This window comes from Beta vulgaris, chromosome 6, assembly GCF_026745355.1.
Source record: "Beta vulgaris subsp. vulgaris cultivar EL10 chromosome 6, EL10.2, whole genome shotgun sequence".
Taxonomy (NCBI): Eukaryota; Viridiplantae; Streptophyta; class Magnoliopsida; order Caryophyllales; family Amaranthaceae; genus Beta; species Beta vulgaris.
Genome location: NC_079207.1, coordinates 29,347,726 through 29,368,718, shown reverse-complemented (window position 1 = coordinate 29,368,718; position 20,993 = coordinate 29,347,726).

Below are 20,993 nucleotides of genomic sequence, written 5' to 3'. Positions count from 1 at the left end.
ATCTTCCCCTTCTCAATCCAATGAACAAAATCCTCCCCACCAAGCAAGTAAGCAACATTTTTCTCCATTACACGATTCCCTCAAAATCAAGTTGGACAAACTCATCCTCAGGTTTATGATGAAAGATTAAGGGGGTGTTTGGTTCATATAATGGTATGGGTTTGGAATCAGGAATGAAACCAAGGTGGTATGGGTTTGGAACTTGATACTTAATACCTTGTGTTTGGTTTCATTTAGGAATGAAAAATCTTATTTTATTTGATACCTAGAGGTAAGGTATGAGCCATACCCACCTCCCCCCATGGGTTTCTAAACCCCATACCTTATGGGTTTGAGGTATGGGTTTAAAATTTAGAAATAAGTTAAACAAACACTAGGTATGGGTTTTGTTCATTCCAAACCCATACCTCATACCTAAAACTAGTGAACCAAACACCCCCTAAGTGAATTTGATACCACCAATCTTTCACAAGACTTGGGAAAGAGGAGAATGATTACTAATTTTCATAAGAATGATAGAGATTTAGCAAGGAGAATATACATAGAAAGAGGGCCTTGTCAACCTAAAAATTTTGTCTTCCCTCAAATGCCTATGGACTCAAAAACGCGTCGATTTAATGTTGACTGGTTTGATACATGGAAAACTTGGCTTGAGTATAGTGTTGGGAAGGATGTCGCTTTTTGTTCCATCTATGGGTGCTAATCGAACAAGTCGATCACGAACGTACCTCTGTTTGACTTGACAAATTTCTGTCCTACTCGACTCGTGCTCGTTGCTCGTTAAGCTCGCTAAACTTTTTCTCAATTCGTGCTCGTTAAGATTTGTTTCAACTCGACTCGAGCAAATATTTTGCTCGCCTCGTGCTCGTTAAGATTTGTTTCAGCTCGACTCGAGCTCGATTTGCTTGAGAAACTTGACTCTAGCTCAGTTTGCTTGAAAAATTCGAGTTGAGCTCAACTCGATTGTTTAGTAAGAAATTAATTAATAATGTAAAATTCTTTTTATTTTTATAGAAAAAAATAGTTTTACCATTTTAAATCGTCAATTATTGTCCAATAATAATCCAACCCATCATCTAACTAGGACAATATGGCATCAGAATTGTTGGGCTTGTAAGTGTGATGTTTATGCATACTCTACACTCCTTTTTATAGTGTTTCATCCCCCATACTCTTTATTACATGCCGATGGGGGACTCTAGAAACATGACTAATTTACTATAAAACTTTCAACATTTCTCCATTCCATCTTTGTCTTCATTATGTTCGATGTGGGAGTCTAGGAGTAATATTTTTTTTGAGCCCCCTTTCGAGAACCCGTGGTAAGATGAATTTCCTCTAGACTGCCCTCGCACAGGGCTGCTCATCTAGAGGCTCAACAAGCCCCAAACCCCCCTCCCTCCAACAATATTGAAATTTTTACTTCCACCAAGATTTGAACCTTGGTCTCCCATTGGAGATAGGAAGCCATACCATTGGACCCAAGGGTCCTTAATAGTCTAGGAGTAATATAGTGCAACCATGGATTTGTAGAGTGCGTATTAGTAGCATTAGATTTGTTTTCCCTTTTTTTCTTTTTTCTTTTTAGAGGATCTTTGCGTGCATGTTTAAAGATGAGTGTTGGCAAAAAAAAAAAAAAAATCTTACACAAGCTTTGTTGTTATATTAATTAAGATCCAAATGTTAGTATTATTGTATTAGTAAGGGTGTCAAAATATTTACTATATTTCTAGTTTTAGGTAATACTCTAAAAAATATTTTAGTTATATATATCATATTATACTTTGTAAATTAAATTTTTATATAAACATTTTATACCAAATAAAATAAATTCCTAGAAAAAAAATATAAATTATCGAGCTGTTCGCGAGCTTATTGAGTCGAGTAAGGTCATGCTCAACTCGTGCTCGTTAAGCTGTCGAGCCGAGTCGAGCTCGAGTTGCTCGCGAATTGCTCAACTCGATTAGCACCCTTAGATTTTCATCTATTATTTATTCGAGGATAATACATCAAGAGGTGATGATTTTTGTGGGTCATGGTATCGAATCTTGGAATAACTTAGATATAACTAAAGGTCATGAAGGTAAACACATTAGTGCTCACACCAATGTTGTGGTTGCATGGAATTTTTCAAAAATAAGAAGAATAACATTACTACTGGTTTACCAAAATAAACAAAAGAATCCATGACTGTCTATTGAAAGTAATTAGGGGCATTTATTGAAACCATCAAATGGCTTTTACTCCAAGAGTTGCCTTTTCGTGGTCATGATGAAAAAGAAAAGTCATTGAATAAGGTTAATTTTACTGCACTATCGACTCTTCCTTCAGAACATGATTTTGAATATTTTAAAGCTGTTTTCACGATGACCCCTGGTAATTGTCAACTCACTTCTCCAATTGTTCAAAAGGATATAATCAACGCTTGTGCAAAAGAGACCACTAAACCAATACTTGAAGATCTTAATAGTGGTTTTTGTTTTATATTCTTGCTGATGCGTCTACTAATGTATATGATAAGGAACAAATGACTCTTTGTTTGAGATATGTTAGTAAGAGAGGGGAAGTGTGTGAATGTTTCCTTGGTGTTGTGCATGTTCCTAATACTACTTCTTTGACTTAAAGGGCTATTAAGTCTTACTTATGGATTATTCTTTAAACTTTCTCTCAAGTTCGGGGGAAAGGTTATGATGGGGCAAGCAATATGCAAGGTTTAATTAATAGCCTCAAATCTTTAATATTAGCTGAATGTCATTAAGCACACTTTGTACACTACTTTGCCCATCAATAACTTCATTTGACACAAGTTGCCATTGCTAAGAAAACTTCAGATTGTTGTTGGCTTTATGTTGGTGTACTTTGTTGTTGGCTTTATGTTGGTGTACTTACACTTCTCTTAAATTTTATGGGAGATTCACCAAAGAGGAGAGAATTTCTCCGAGATAAGCAAGCACAACGAGTTGTAGAAGCAATATCACTAGGTGAACTTGAAACAGAAATGGGTTTAAATCACGAACGCGACTTGGATAGACCTTGTGACACTCCTTGGGGATCTCACTTAAAAACAACCTTGAATGTGCTTGATTTATATCCAATAATTTCGGATTCACTTAATAAAATTGGAAGTGTTTCTGATACAATTGATTCAAATAAAGAACAATCTATTACACACTTGATGATGTCATTTGATTTTGTGGCACACTTGATGGTCGCTATATTTGAAATTTACAAATGAGTTAAATGTGGCATTGCAAAAACATGATCAAGATATTGTAAATGCAATAGCGATGGTTGATATAACCAAGTCTAATTTGCAAAAGTTGAGAAATGAAAGATGGGATTCTCATATGGAGAAAGTCACTTCTTTTATGAATAAACTAGCAATTTATGCACGCGATGCATGCCTCACTTTTTAAGAACATAATTTATAACTTTTTTGGGCATAAACAAAGGTAAAATTTGAATATTAGACATGTTTTTTGGGCTAACTAATTTTGTTGATTAAGCCTATATCACCTAACCAAACATGTCTTTTATTATTTATTTCATTTATACTTTCTTTAAAATTTTTAAAATTAAAACTGATGAGTAATAAACGAATGTTACATAGATTTATTAAGTATTTCTTATATTTTTATCAACAAAGTATTCTGTTTTAATTAAATCATTTCACTTTGTTAATTGACTGTATTTTCCTTCTTTTTTTACTACTTGATTATTGATCAAATATTTGATTGATATAATTTTCTTTGTTAATATTTTTATGCTATATTTGAGTTTGATTTTCTTTCAACTTTGTTTGGTAGAGTAGTTGATTTACTAAGTGGTAATTAAGTAAATTTATGGGGGACACTATAGCTCCCCCCTTCCCTTATATAATAGAGATATGAAATTGAGATTCCAATTAAGGAAGAGAGGTATCTTGTCCCTAGAAGAAGGATGTTTAGAGGTAAGACTCCACAAGTGAGAAATCTTCATCATTTTCGAGTTGAAGTTAATCTAAGCATCATTGATTAGCAATTACAAGAACTTGAAAAAAGTTGATTTCCAGAGATAAGTAAGGAACTACCTTTTTGTATGTCTTGATTTAATCCTCGTAATCGGTTTTCTTCCTTCGACAAGAGATTATTGATTCAACTTGTCAAATTCTATCCTAATGAATTTTCAAGTAGTGAATTGATGAATTTTAAATTTTCACTTGAGAATTTCATATATAGTCTCTCCTAGAGAGATGAAAAATTTTGTAATTTGAAAAGTCTCAATGAGCTTTCTATGAAATTGGTTGAGACGAGAAAATCTGAAACTCATGATCAGGTTTACTTGCTTTTGAAGTTGGTATTGCTTCTTCAAGTTGCAACAACAATTGTAGAAAGAGTTTTTTCAAGCACTACACAAGTGAAAGATAAATTGCATAATTGCACGGGAGATCAAATGTTAAATGATTACTTGATTACTTATCTAGAAAGAGATTTGTTTTTTAAGGTTAGCATGGATGATATTGTAAATCTGCATCAAAACATGAAAACTCGTCTAGAACAATCGTAGCAAATTTTAGGTACTATTTTATTGTAATATGAACTATTACTAGTCATGAAATGATTTATTTGAAGTAATTTTCTTTTAAATTTATGGATTGGACAATTACATGGTCAATAATATGCAATGACCCAGCATATAATACTTAAATTCCTAGATATGTCATTGTGTCTAATTAATTTGAGCCACACTAATACAAAATACTACTTGAGTGTGCCTTTTGTTTTAGGATCAATATCACCTACTCTACGAATTTTTGTACTTTCTCTGTTTTTTCTAATGACACCATTTTTCACTTTGGGGTGTTCTCTTTTAATTGCACCATTTCTATTTTTGGCAACGATTTTGACTATTTTACCTTTTTCCCTCAATTCACCTACACCTCAACCCAACTAATTGCCAAATAAGTCGACTAATGTAGGGGGGTGTAAGTTCGGTGTACGATTTGGATTTAGGGCTAACCCAATTCGACTAGCTCGGACAAAATTTGGATTTGAATTTTTCAATCCTAATCCAAATCAATTAGAGTTTGAGTCTAAACCAATCCAATCCGAATTATTAGACATTAAATCGGATCTGATCCTAATTATTCAATTTTTTTAAACTTTGTATTTTCAATGAAAAATTTTAGCGTGAGCATATCAATATAAAGTATTAGGGAATTTAAGTAGTTCATACAATCTCATAAAGATTCATTAATACCAACTAAGAATTCATTACAAACTCGTCGTTCATTACAACAACAACAAAAAATATGTTTAACTACATAACATATTTAAATTTACAGCAACAACTTAGGGTTTTTAACTTTTAAGGAAACAAAAGGGTTGTTGGACTATTTGAACTCTTTTTTTTTTTTAAAAAAAATCAGTTAAGACCAATCATAACTATTAGGTTATTTATAATTTTTGGATCCAATCACCCTTAATTCAATCCAATTCGAAAATCCTATTTAAAAAGAAAAAACTCAATCTGAATCTATTTCAAACATAATTCGAGTCCAATTCGAATTACTAATTTGGTTTAGATTAGGATGGACTTCAGTTTTTATCTGAATAACTTTTACACCTGGACAAATGGGTCTAATCTTATTCTCTTTTCTCTTTTCTTAAAATTTGTGCAAAAGCCAAATGATTCAATTAAGAAAAAACAAAAGAAGTATGAAATATACCATGTCAGTATTATTGGTGTGATGGTGGTTATTGACAATGCATGAATGAGGTCACTTATAAACATTGTGATGAGGTATCTCTTAGAATATCAATGGTTTACTGATAAAATTATGGATGAGATTACAAATATTGTTTGAATAGATACTTATTGATACCACACTATCATTTAAACATATGTCAGTCATAAAAGATGTTCGAACTATTTTTTCTTTCTTCCTGGATGTAAATAAGCTATCGTATAAATTGCCAGTTTGATTCATGACCAAGTAGCTTAGTTGAAAGGTCAATTGTTCGACAATCAAATCTTCAAAGTGATAGCAATCGATTGAAACAATCTACAAAAGTTGAATGTCATTTCTAGTTCTTCTTATACTTGTCTTTTGGGTTTGCATGTTTTCCAACCTCACAGGAGAGATATGGTCCATCTTTATGATTCCAGAAAGGGGTCCATCAAGAACTCCATTTTCTAGCTTTGAAATAGTGAGAAAGAGAGACAACCACACTTGAACTAGACCATGAATTGACAGGACGAAATCTACCACTACCTCAAAAAGTGTAGGCATAATATGTCATGTGTGAATTACATATGACATAATATACCTCTAATGTAAAACTAAACCAACCATATTGCTACTGCAGCATCTGCCGGCCATCATACACGATTTATAACCATCAACTACTATCAGACCCGTGCCATGCACGTTGCTGTAGAACATTTTAAAAAAAATTAATACGCTAGTAAAAATCATTGTGCAATGTGCATAATAGAGTTCTAGAATTTGAGAACCAAAGGTTATTGAGGAATAATATTCCAAAAATTATTGTCTTCTCATCTAGTTATCAATATCTATATAAACAAGAAGTTCACTCATGACTCGACAATATGGGTTAAATTTGGATAAAGTGAGAATGTAAAAAATTGTGTATTTTTCCTCAAAAAGACCCAAACTTTGGTTGATTAAAACTCGTGAAACAATATCCAGTATTCGAAATTTAGAATCTAATATTATTGCATATTCAAGGTCAAAATTTGTTTACAAATTAATTAAATCAAATATCAAATTGGATTTTGGTTCGAGATATTTTTGATCAATCAAACTATAATTAGTCCATTCCAAAGCAATGTTCATTCGGCCAAGAGCTACCCATTAAAAGCTTTTACAGCCGGTTAACCAAAGTGATAATCTCCAACTGCATTCCACAAAGAACTTACTGATATTTACAATGAGAACTATCCCAGAGCAAGCCTCCTCTAAAATAAGAACAACCCCCACATGAGAGGTTTGCCTAATTCCATTCTTTGGGATGAGTATATAAATGTTCATATATACTAGGAAAACTAATCAGTATCAACCTTTTAAATACAAGTTTTTGCGAGAAATAATCTTTAAAAAAACTGGCAAAAGAAGACCTTAAGAATCCTTATTGCTTATGCCTCACATGTTATGGCCACTTATATGCTTCCCAAGAAGATCTTGCGCTAAGCCACCTCTGCAATGTTGAAGTTTTGGTGGAGTTCAAGTATGGACAAAAAAGCCCATGTACTGGAAAAAGCGTAGCCTACTAGAGGAACACAAGCATAATGGAGGCTTAGGTCTTAGAAATCTACAGGCAGTCAACACAACGATTCTCTTTAAGCAAGCATGACGAATGCAAAGCAACCAGTCTCTTCTTGTGAGGAAAGTTTTCAGAGCCAAATACTCGGACTCCTAGTTTGAAAATAGTAAAAGAGGGAAAATACCCCAATCAAGCTCTTGGGGGGGGGGGGAGTAGATGGATTATGAAAAGTGTTGGTCTCATGAGAAATGGGTTAGGTAAATAAATAGGTAATAGCAAAACCACGATGATTCTTGATAATATTTAGGCTGGGGGGAGAAGAATATTTTTCAAAGAAAATATGCACAACTCAACCGAGGTAAAGCCACTATGGGTCAGTATCTGATAATGGAGAACAATATATGGAACACAAACCTTTTACAAAAGTGGTTTAAAGTAGAAGATGTTAAGATGATTAAAACAATTTATGTCCCTTCACTAGTTAGGGAGGATGAGTTCAACTAGGACAAAACAAGTCATGGAAATTATAAAATAAACTCGGGTTATTGGTGCCTCACAAGAGATTTTATCCCAATTAATGATACTTCAATCTTCTGGAATCAAAAATTCTGGCCAAAATGAAATCTTTTCAATTGGAATCTAATTAATGATGCGCTTGCCACTAGAGTAAACCTTAGAAATAGGAAAATTCTAAGTGAGATTCCCTTCCTACTACGTGGGACCACAGTGGAATCGGATACTCATTTATTCAAAAATTGTGAAATCTCAATGAGAATCTAGAATAGCTCAACACTAGGTATAAACTAAAAAATTCCTGAAGCTAGCTCAATTGCAACATGGTCAAGGAACTGGTTATGGTACTTAATGCAGAATGATGATATACCAAATGGTAAAGTGTTAGGTTTCATAGGGATTCTGTGGAGCATCTGACTGTTAAGAAACAAAGTTATCTTCACAAAGAATTATTGTATGAACCCCTTAGATGTTGTTAAAATCTTCAACCACTGGAGCAAGAGATGGCCACTAATGCTACTTCAAATCTCGGCCACCATAAGAATAACTTTTCTGGAGTATTGCACCGAGAAGTCTCTTTGAAACGAAATTAGGATAGAAATAAGATAAGTTTCACCCTCTTAATAGATGGAGCGTGGAAGAGTAATAAGAACAACAAACAGGACCCGGGGACTACTGCTTATGGGTGAGTATTATATAAAGGCCAAGATCAAAGAGTAAAAGGAAGCAACTTGATTGATGCAGATTCGTCAATTCAAGCAGAGACCTATGCTCTCCTAGTTGGAATCAAAGAATGTAGAGACCGAAGAATACAAGCTGTTGAGGTTTGGACTGACTCGCAACAAGTAGTGGAAGGCTTAAGGGACTTGAAGGGTGATGTTTCTTCAATTCAAAATATTTTAGTAGAAATCCTCTTTATCTTAAATAATTTAGATTATGTCTGTATTACTAAAGTAGAAAGAACAAAAATTCAAAAGGCTCACTTCCTGGCTACGCAAGCTAGGAAATTAGCCATTTGTTTGTAGTTTTTGCCTTTTGGTACCCTATTTATGATATTTATGCAATTGTCAAAAAAAAAAAGAAGAAAATATTTTGTGAAGAATAATCTCGACTCATTTTAAGGCATTGACCATGCATTTTTCAGCGTTGATCCGTTAAAAGCAAACATGTGGAGTGCATGTGAAATACATCTCTTATGTTTCAACTCTATTTTATTTTTTCCATTTTTCGACATTAACCAAGTATATTCCGATGTTGACTTCATTAGTATAGCAAGGGAAATGAGGTTGAAACACAGGAAATGTGGGTTACGTTCCTTGCCATGTTTGATTTTAGTTAGTCCAAGCCGCAAAAATACTTGGTCAATGCCCGAAAAATGGGATAAGGTTGTTTCTCGCAAAAAAATTTTTTAAGGTCTTATTTTGTCCATTTTTTTAAAAGGTTGTTTCTCGCAAAAACTTGTATTTAAAAGGTTGTTTTGACAAATTTTCCTATACAAGTCATTTTTGTACTTCCTCCGTTTCAAATTACTCGCTACACTTATCAATTCACGGACTCCTAGGAGAAGAGAGAGAGGTAGAGAGTAAAAAGATAAGGGACCCATGTGACATGAGAGAGATAGAGAGAGTTTATTGCCCAAAAAGAAAGTGTAGCAAGTAATGCAAAACTTCCCACAATAGAAAGTGTAGCGAGTATTATGAAACGGAGGAAGTACAATATTTGTCCCTTGTTATACAACATTCATAATCTCATACTTTCTTCATTATTTAATGAATGCAACATGAAGGGGTTTCACTTTTTTTAATGAGATGAGAGAAATAAAGAGAGATAAAAAAGGACCCATGTAATAAGGAGAGAGATAGAGTGATAACATAGTTAAATTTAGTAATATCGCAATAAATAATTCCTCCATTTCAAAATACATGCAACACTTTTTGAATTGCGGACTCTGAGACAATTTTTCTTAAGGGGTGATTAAAGTATTGGAGAGAGAAACAATTAAACGGTGGGGACCTAAAGTAGTGGTAAACTTGGAGGGAGAATTATGGGACCACCAAAATTTTGAGGGGGAAAAAATCAGCTGCCCCACGTGCCCCAATTTTTTTGGTGGGACACTAGTGTTGTTTTAGTGGGAGGGATTATTTCCCTCCAAAACAAGAAGCCAAAATTTTAGTCTACCTGCATGGGAAAAAAGAGGACACACAAAACACAAAAACAGCAACATTAATCTCCCAAACATTATGGAGGGAAATTTACCTTCAAAAAAAAAAGTTAACACTTGTTTTTAGGTTAACAACCACTATATAAAAACCAACCTAAATGACCAGCCATTAATGTTCACCAACCAAAAAAAATCAACAACACTTAACATCAGTTTCTACACCAAAAAGTTAACCTTCATAATTACACAGCACACACAACACTTAGTTTCTTAATTACCATCTCCAAACCAGAAAAAATAAAGAATATCATATTCTTCATTTCTAGACCTGCTAGGGCAAAATGCAGAATTTGAATGATGATGGGTTCTTCAATGTTGATCAGTTGTTAGAGGAGGGATGACATGCGTTGCTTGATGAGACCTCTGATTCGGATAATGTGGTGGCAGTAGATATGCAACAACATGCAACACAAGAAACAACAAAGGTACGAGTTAGTGGGTCATCAATGAAATCATAATTAACTCTAAAGATAAGAAGTCTGTTAGTGGAGAAGATCTTTCAACTACAAAATGGTAAATGTTACCTTGGGGGAACACAAGAAAACTGTCAAGTGAGTTTGGTATTCATAGAACCACTCTTCACATAATTTTGAAATCTGCACAAAAATTCAAAGATCAAGGTGTTCCACTGGATGTGAGCTCAAAGGAAAAAGGCAACTTTGGAAGAAAACCCATAGATTATGCAGAGGAATGGCTTCAGTCATGTCCTCTAAACTACATATCAACTGTAAGGTCATTTCCAGGATAACTTAAGGTTCCTCCAAGCTCATTATTCAGGCTACTTAAGAAGGGTAAGCTTAGATCTCACACCGCCAACAACCATCCAACCCTCACAAAGGCACATAAGCTTCAAGGATGAAGTGGGTTCTTACCCACATCATACCGACCACTGCAATTGAACCAACAATGTTTGAACCCATGGAGAATGTGATTTACATTGATGAAAAATGGTTTTATTTAAACCCAGATATGAGAAGGTTCTACTTACGGCCACGGAAGACGTTCACGATCAAGGCTATGTTGTGACTTCAAGGCCATTGTATGACACATAAGGTCATATGATCCATGATGTGAAATTTGGAATCGATCCTTTCGTGGAAAGGGTTGCAGCAAAAAAAAAAAAAAACAAGCAAAAAAAGAGTCAAAGGCACTATTGAGACCAAACCAATAGAGAAAATCACCCAAGTGGTCATCAGAGATGTTATAGTGAACCAAGTCATTCCAGCAATCATGAGAAAATGACTTACTCATCTACCAAAAAGACATTTTTATCCAACAGGATAATGAAGACGACAAATTAGTCCAACTGATCCAGCTTTCATGGCAACAACCATAAGGAATGGCTTCAACGTCCAACTAGTATGTCAACCCCATAGTCCCCTGATCTTAACATTCTAGACCTAGGTTTTTCTAATGCCATATAAGCGTTGCAATATAGGACTTTTCCTATGAACATTGATGAGTTGATTGAAAAATTCTATCATCATATGATTTCTTTGAACCTGAGTTGTTAAAGTTTTTACAAGTCAAAGGGAGGAACAACTACAAGAACCCTCACCATGGGAATATGAGATTAGAAGGTTAGAGCTGCTACCAAAAATTGTGATAGTGGATCAGAAAATCATTGATGACAATGTAGTAGACTACTTGAATGAGAAGATGAAGTTGGTTGAAGAAGATGATCCTACACTACAAAAACAAATTCGCTATTGGGGCACATCATTTGGTCGACTTGCCTCTAAAACCCCCTTTTACCATCACATAAACATGGTTGCCTCTAAATTATATGGTTTTTAGTGTCAAGTATATTCAGGTGCCTCTAAAGATACATTTCAGCATCAGATGAATGTTGGTTGCCTCTAAATCCATGTTTTTAACATCACATGAATATTGGTTGTCTCTAAATCCATATTTTTAGCATCACATGAATTTAGTTGTCTCTAAAGCCATTTTTTTTTAGCATCAACTGTAGTTAGTTGTCTCTAAAGCCATGTATTTAGCGTCACATGACTTTAGTTGTCTCTAAAGCCATTTCTTTTCAGCATCAACTGTAGTTAATTGTCTCTAAAACCATGTATTTAGCGTCACATGAATTTAGTTGTCTCTAAAGCCATTTTTTCAGCATCAACTGTAGTTAGTTGTCTCTAAAGCCATGTATTTAACGTCGCATGAATTTAGTTGTCTCTAAAGCCATTTTCTTTAGCATCACATGTAGTTAGTTGTCTCTAAAGCCATGTATTTAGTGTCATATAATATTTCATAGCGACACACTCCCAAGTTCCACAAATAAACAATGGTGTATTCTAGATATTAAATTCCAATAATAATCTATTATTTTTTTATTAAAAATTTAATAATATAAGGTTAAAAAATATAATTTTTTTTGATCTTTTTTTGATGATGTTAGGATGATATTATTTGGATTTCTGATAGTCTTTTTTTCGGACAACTCAGATTTCGGATCTTTCAACATCAGATTGTGGCGTATTCGAATCATATCAACTGTCGGGTGTAGGTACTATTCGAATTATATCAAGTTGAATCCGATTGGTTTCAGATTAAAATATATGGACTGAATTGGACTGAACCGAATTGAATTGAACTGAACTGAATTGAATTGAGTTGAAAATAATTGTTTATGAGAGAAGAAAATTGAAAACTGATAAATTGCGCCCCAAAATTAACAAACATGCAACTGAGATCCCTTCTATTCCCACCATGACTGTCGATACGCATACCGCTAATCGAGCTAAATGTGTTCGTCCAGCTAGGGGAGTGCAAAAATACTCGGCCCAAGCTACCCGGCCCAACTACCCAATAACCCGGCTCCATTTAGGTGGGTATTTAAACTGTTTTTTCAATTATAATGGGCCGGGTACCCGCCCCGAAGAATTGCTACAAACGTGGGCCGGGGCATGGGCCTTAATCTCAGGAAACGGGTACCCAAATTACCCGGTTGAAACACTGTAAAATACTATTTTTTTTGTAAAGGAATTAAAATATCTGTTTTATGAGAGGATGTTAGTATGTTAGGGTTAGGGTTTTTTTTTCTTGTTGAGCGACACTATTCACAAAGACACAAACACACACACACTCTCTCTCTTCTTCTGTCGACGTAACAAATCAACACCATCAACTTAGCTTCATCACTCTCAATCGCACAATCAACAGTTCAACACCATCAATCTCTTCTGTAATTTCTATTCGGCTCTCATCTTCGTCAAGAGAAGTAAGTTATTTACTTGAATTCGTCTCATGCCATGTTGAGGAAATCCTTTTATTTTGATTAATTATAGAAAAAATATTACTCCTTCCTGTTAATGAAAAAATATTGACTGTTTTTTTTCAAAAAGTTTTGAAGTTTTTACATGTGATTGTTGTGTTTTGAACGACTCAACATTTTTTTCATATTTCATATGATACCTCTATGTTTTTAAACTAATTCTTCACTTAAATGACCTTTGCCCAACTTTTTTTATTAATGACTTCTTTTGTTTTGCTTGATTACCACCAGTAAAAGGTGATTGATGAGTTTAACAACTATCTGTACAAAGGTTACCATTACTTTATTGTGTTATAATGGACCGAAAGATTTTATCTAAGAGGCCTTATTATGGTAAAAGGTCTATAATTAAGAGCTTTATGTATTCAAGTCAACATTGGGAAAGTTTATAAGTTAATATGTATTGACCTGTTTTTTATGTTCTTGTTTAGATGTCAACTGATTTGAACAACATTGATGATTCGGATGAGGTTTACTCGAGCAAAAGTGTTGATGAATCGGATGAGGTTGAGGTGGTGAGGGAGGCTCCTACAAACACAAACAAGAGAACAGCTAAGAAGAAATCCAAAGCCACAAAGGAAGTAGGTAAAAGAAAAAAAACTTCTGATGCTTGGGATCACTTTGCTGTGATTGCTAATGATAAAGATCATGCAAAGTGTGTGTATTGTCCTACTGTAATTACATGTTCAACAAAAAATGGAACTAATGCCATGAAACGTCACACTGATAGGTGTAAAAAAGCCCCGTTTAACTTAGATAGAAAACAATCAATATTGGATTTTGAGTCTATGACTAAGGTTAACACTGATGGCACAGTTGAAACGGTTAATATTCCAAAATTATGGAGATTCAATCATGATGAGATTAGGAAAGCACTTGCTAAGATGTTAATTATTGATGAATTGCCATTTGCTTTTGTTGAACATGAGGGTTTTCGTATGTTTTGCAAAGTTGCTATTCCTGATTTTGTTCCTCCTTCACGTACTACTATCACAAGAGATTGTTATGGTCTTTTTATTGAACAACGAAAGAAGTTAGAAAGTTTTTTTCAAAACCTGTCTTCTAGAGTTTGTCTTAATACAGATACTTGGACTTCCGCTCAAAACTTGTCATATATGTGTCTTACGACTCATTTCATTGATGATGACTGGAAATTGCACAAGAGAATCATTAACTTTTGCCCTGTTGGTGGTCATTCAGGGGAACTGATTGGGAAGTCTATTGAAAAGTGTTTGTTAGAATGGGGTTTGAAAAGGGTTTTGACTGTTACAGTTGATAATGCTAGTTTAAATGATTTAGCTATTAAGTACTTGAAAAAGATCTTAAACCTTTGGGACGGGTGTGTCTTAGACTCTGAGTTTTTGCATGTGAGGTGTGCTGCACACATTTTGAACTTAGTAGTTAAGGATGGCTTGAAAGATGTAGATGTTTCAGTTTTGAAAGTGCGTGCAGCTGTTAAATATGTTAGGTCTTCTCCTTCTAGGCTGCAAAAGTTCAAGTCTTGTGTCGAAGAAGAGAGCATAGCATGTAAATGTCTTGTTTGCTTAGATATTAAGACAAGGTGGAATTCCACTTATTTGATGCTCAAAACTGCATTAGTGTTTAGGAAAGCATTCAAAAATATGAGAACTAAGCACACTCCTTATATTAGAGAGCTAAAAAGACAAGTGGGGGATGCTCCTGATGATGATGATTGGGATAAGATTGAATGTTTCATGCCTTTCCTTGCAATCTTCTATGATGCTACATTGAAACTTTCGGGATCTCGTTATGTGACTGGTAATACTTTTGTTGAAGAGATATATGACATTGGATTTACAATTTCGAAGTACATAAGTGACTCTAATGAAGAGATTAAGAGTATGGCGAAGCAAATGAAGTTGAAATATGATAAGTATTGGTCAAATGTTTATAATGTCAATATTTTGATGTTCATTGCATTGATTCTTGATCCCAGGAATAAGTTGAAATATACTGAATATGTAGTTCGTAACTCATATGATTCCTCAAATGCATATATTTTGTGCCAACAGGTTAACCATGCTCTGAACTCGTTATTTGAGCTTTATACAAAACAAATGGGGTCATCTTCCTCACCTTCAACCTCCACAATTGTTCAAAGGAATGAGGTTGAAGCTGGAGGGAATCTTTCTAATGTATCCAGATTGAGAAATAGCTTTGTGAGGGAGGGTAGGGATGAAGATACTTTTAATGGAAAATCTGAATTGGAGAAGTATTTAGGAGATAATTTAGAACCTCAAGTTACTAAATTTGATATTTTGGGATGGTGGGCTGCACAAGGAAAGAGTTATCCAATTCTTATGACAATGGCACGTGATATCCTAGCTATTCCGGTCTCTTCTGTTGCTTCGGAGTCCACATTTAGCACGGGGGGTCGTGTTCTAGATTCATTTCGCACTTCTTTGAGTACTAGAATGGTAGAAGCCCTTATTTGCGGTCAAGATTGGATGCGTCAAACCAATACACTTATTACTATAGAGGAAAACTTGCTGGAGTTGGAGAATATGGAAGAAGAAGGTAACTATGTCAACCTAATATATGATGCCCTTGTTTTCAATTTTCATTATACTAATATATTTTATCTTGTATGTTTTTTGTAGGCATGAAAGATTTGGTTTTGGAGCAACCAACAATAATAATCGATGAGACACTTGAAGTTACGGACTTCACTATTGCATGAAATGATCCTGATCTTAAATTAATTTGTGTTTGTTTTATTTAGTTGAGTGTTAACAGTTATTGAACGTTGTAATATTTTCTTTGCTTTTGTAATTTAACAAGTTGAACTTTGTTATGTAGTAGAGGAACTTTGTTATGTATACACTGCAGCCTATATCTACCTTTTAACAAGTTGAACGTTATGTATATCTACCTTCTGTAAATATTGAAATTTAGTTGCAGACTTGCAGCAACCTATAGAGTTAAGGCAGTCAGTATATTAAACCGGGTACCCTACAACCCGACCCATTAAATCCGGGTACCCGACATTCGGGTACCCGATTTTAGTGGACCGGGTCATGGGTCGAATAATTAATTACCCGCTTCTCCGGGTACCCGCTTTCCCGGGTACCCGCCAATGAACACCCCTACGTCCACCCCCTAGTTCAAAACTCTTGTACTATCAACAAGGAAAACAAAGACTAACCAAAGCTAAAAATTAAATTAAAACAATTTTTGAGTCCAACAAAATTAGTAGTACTTCCTTTGTGCCCTATTTTTTAAGTTGACTTCTTTGGTCAAAGTATAATAATTTTTAAAACTTATTATTTTTAAAGGATTTAATGAGATCTGATTTGATTTTCTAAAGTTTTAAAATTTTCATTAAAAATGTTTAAAGCTCTGCCTTTCAATGTTTTCAAAATTTTCATCAAATGTTTTGAATCCCCGCCCTCATATTATTCTGATTTCTTCATTTTAGTTTCCATTTCACTCTTATTTCTTCATCTCTCCACTCTCTCTCTCTCCTAGGTTTTCTCTCTCCCCCTCACTTCCTTCTCATTCCTTCTTCACTCTCTCTCTCCGAAGAACCCTAAATTTATGTTACTGCTGCTGCTGCCGCTTTTTACCACCGCGACTGCCGCCTGCTCCACTCACTCATCAATGATCCTTCACTCTCTCTCATCTGCACATGTATTTTTTTCTGTTTTCCTTTTTTTTTGATTGAATTGGGATTTTTTGCTTAATAAGTTGAAAATCTTGGTTTCAATTTAGGGGTTATTGTTTCGATATGAATTTGGGGTGAAAATTTCGAATTTGGGTGGGTTATTCGGGTGGATTAGAGGATTTTGGTTCATAAACTAGTTCAAATTTTGTGGGGGGTTTTTATACTTTTGTTCAAATTTTTTGGAATAAATCGAATTTGGGGGTTAATTTTGTGGTAAAATAGAAATTAGGGTTACTTTTAGGGTAAAATCGAAATAGGGTTTTCATATATTAGTTCGAATTTGGGGGGGGGGGGGTTTTCTATTTTTATTCGAAAATTTGCTAAGTTTGGGTTTGTTTGAGTTCTGATTAATATGTTTTACTGAAATTTTGTTTTTTTGGGTTTGTTATGAGTTTGAATTATGGTTATTGTGAAATTTCGATTTTGGGTTTCATTTTTGGTATAGTTTCGCAATTTCTAGATTTATGTTCTTTTTTATTTTGCAATCATTGATCTTTTTTTTGGGTTGAGTTTGCAGATTGAATTGCATTCAAGTTTAAGTTTTATGTTCAAGATTCACTGAAGGTTGAATGTCGGTTGAAGATGGAATTTCTACATATTTTTTGTTTTTTTTTTATTTCCTCTTCTGAATGTTTGTATCAATTCGTCAAAATTGTTAGTAATAAGATTATAGTTCTAGTTTCCTTTATTAATTTATAATGTTTTTTTTTTGTTGATGTAAGAATGTGCTTGTAACTTTTACTGTACTAATAACACAATGTTGACGCTTACAAGTGTCCATATAGTAGCTTCAAATTGAGATATCTTCAATTGCAATGGTGCTAAAACGTGTAACATTTTCGAAGCCTGTGAGTGTCGTTAATTATCGGTGGCTAAATGTTCGCCACTCCTTTATAGGGAGTCGATAATTTTTTATTTCGACGCTTATAAACGTCAAAAAATCCCAAAAAATTGTCGAAAATGTGGAAATTCTAGTAGTTGTTGCATCTAAAAACATCCTTTAGCGACAGACTTATAGTTGCATTAGATGCAACTTAAAATCAGAGACGAACTTATGGTTGCCTTTAAATATAAATGGCCTTATCACCAATGTAACATGTGTGCCCCAAAAAGGTGGCATTAGCAACAACCTATAATTACCGACTGGTTTATGGTCGCCTCTAAATGTAAGTGGCTTTAGCAGCACTATAAGTTCTGTGCCTCAAAAAGGTGGCATTAGGGGCAACCAATAATTAGCGACAGACATATGGTTGCCTCTAAACAGAAGTCTCTTTAGCGGCACCTTAACTTGTCTGCCTCTAAAAGGTGGCATTAGGGGCAACCTATAATTAGCGATGTGTGTGTTGGCTTTCAAAATGCATTGGGATATAATTTGTTAATGATGGAGTAAGTAAATTAAAGGTAAATTAAGTAATTAAAGAATAGTATATTTAGGGTTTTACTTTTTTAAAATAGAGATATAAGAGGTAACTAACTGTTAGTGGATATAGATGTGTGTGTTGATTTTTTTTTATTAGTAATTAGTAATATAGATATTATATACCTGAAAACACGTACATGAATATATGAAAAAAAATTAAAAAATATAAATTTAAAATCACCACTTAATAGGAATAAGTGGTTTCTTTTGGAAACTTTTGATAAGGTTCAAAAAGACCACCTTTTTAAAGAAGAGGTCTCATTTATCATGTCATAACAGACCACCTGTGGAACAAAATAGGTTTTTTTTGCTGAATAATCACTCATGTTATTAAGGAGGTCTCTCATAGGTGATACTTTTGCACATATTTGTAGTAGAGTCCGGTGCATTTTGTCCTCACTCATGAGCACCCTGACAAACTTTCCAAGAGGTCGTCCATCCATGGACTTCTCCAAGCCAAGCACGCTTAATGTGGAGTAACTAAAGAAATGAGCTCTCTAAAAGAAAGATGCGTCTTGTTGGAATGAGTAGTCTGCTAAATCTCTTTCAAGCAATCATTAGGGGTATTACATACCAACTCTTGTGTTGTTACTTGGTATACATATAAACTTAGGTAAGCAAAAAACTTTTGTATAGATTACAGGTATGCATATCAACCTAGGTTTGTAGATGCAGTCAAGTTTATGTAGTGAATTAAAATTGCTCCTACATTAATCTATCAAGGATATGTTGATTTTACTCATTAAAAACAAGGTTTGGTAACTCCACATAGCTAACTCTGGAGCAATTCAAACCTTGTTTAAGAGTAAATGGGTTCCTTTATCATTTGGATTTAGTGGTGAATAGGGACTCAATTCTACAACTCCAAACATCCAACAAGGCAGGGACTAACCAAATTCACATCATAGATCATTAAATAAAAGCTTTTGTATCTCAATATAGCTCATCATTTGACCATTAATAATCCATTCGGGGTATCTTAATTTAACTCATGGAATACAAGGTTTAATACCTCAAAAGAGTGAACTCTGGAGCAAATCAAACCTTATTTTAGAGTTTTGAGTCCCGTTATCATATGGATTGGGTGGCCACCAGAGACTCTAAACTAGTGTATGCATTAGGGACAATCAATAATCAACCATTAACATTATTAGCCAACAACCTCAGCATACTAACATGGGTCAATCAACCTCAGTACACACTTCAGGGACTCATCACTATTGGGCCACATAAATTAGGGACAATCAATAATCAACCTTTAAGATCATTAGGCAATGACCTCAACATGCTAACATGGATCAATCAACCTCAGCACATAATTCAGGGAGTTGTCATAATTAAGCAACATAACTTAAGGATAGTAAAAAATCAACCATTAACATCATTAGCCAAGAACCTCAGCATACTAACATGGGTCAATCAACCTCAGCACACACTTCAGGGACTCATCACAATTGGGCCACAGAAATTAGGGACAATCAATAATCAACCTTTAAGATCATTAGCCAATGACCTCAACATACTAACATGAGTCAATCAACCTCAACACATAATTTAGGGTTTCGTCACAATTAAGTAACATAACTTAGGGATAGTAAAAAATCAACCATTAACATCATTAGCCAATAACCTCAACATACTAACATGGGTCAAATTAGCACAGTGAGGCACAAAGTTTAGGGAATCAACAAAATTAAGCCACCAAAATTAGGATTGCAAGCAACAACTAAAATAATCAAAAGACTTAAAGGAGTAAGAAATAACCAAGTTATGTTGTGGGCATATGTAGGACTCAATCACATGTACTGCTTCCTGACTGCAGGGACATGTCTCTTCATGAACTTCAACACTTGAGGATCACATCCATCCTTATCAATTTGCATCCATGGACGAACCCTATTCTTCCTACCCTCACTATGTTTCACAGGAGGGAGTGAAGTGGCGCTTCACTCCATTTCTTTTTCTGGCAAAGAAGCTAAAGCAAGCTTCCTCTTCCCTCTACCACTTTTGATCACTAGCTGGATTGCTGGCAGCGCAAACACCACAATCCTTCCCCACCATCCACAGCCAGCCCCGTCTCTTTATCTACATCAACCTCCTTTCCTTTACCCTTATTATCACCCCCCCTTTCAGTAACTTATAGATCTCACTGCACGACTTCAGCATATAGGGCCTACGAACAAAAGAACCTCTCTGATTCTTCTCCCCCACCACATCATGCATCATAGAATCCTCCTTATTTTTTTCTAACTTCATCATCCGTTCCAAAAACCCTAATTTTTCTTGTTCCTCTTCCTCACTATCAATATGAATAATATCCCTCTCACCCTCAAAGGACGAGTCATCGGAAAAAGTAAAATCCTCCAAGATCTAACAGTCAAATTAGGTGGTAATTTGGGCCTCGCCTCCCCCATTTGAAATGCCTCCATCTCCCCCAACTGCTCATCCAACGCAGATTCAAGCGCCTTCTTTGCACTGGGACCCATATGATGTTTCGTACCCCCACTTTCATAAAAACGACAAGGTGAAGGAGATCTACGCTTGAAGGAGTCACATATGTCCTTGATTAACATTATTTCACCATCGTCATCAGTCTCGAACAATGC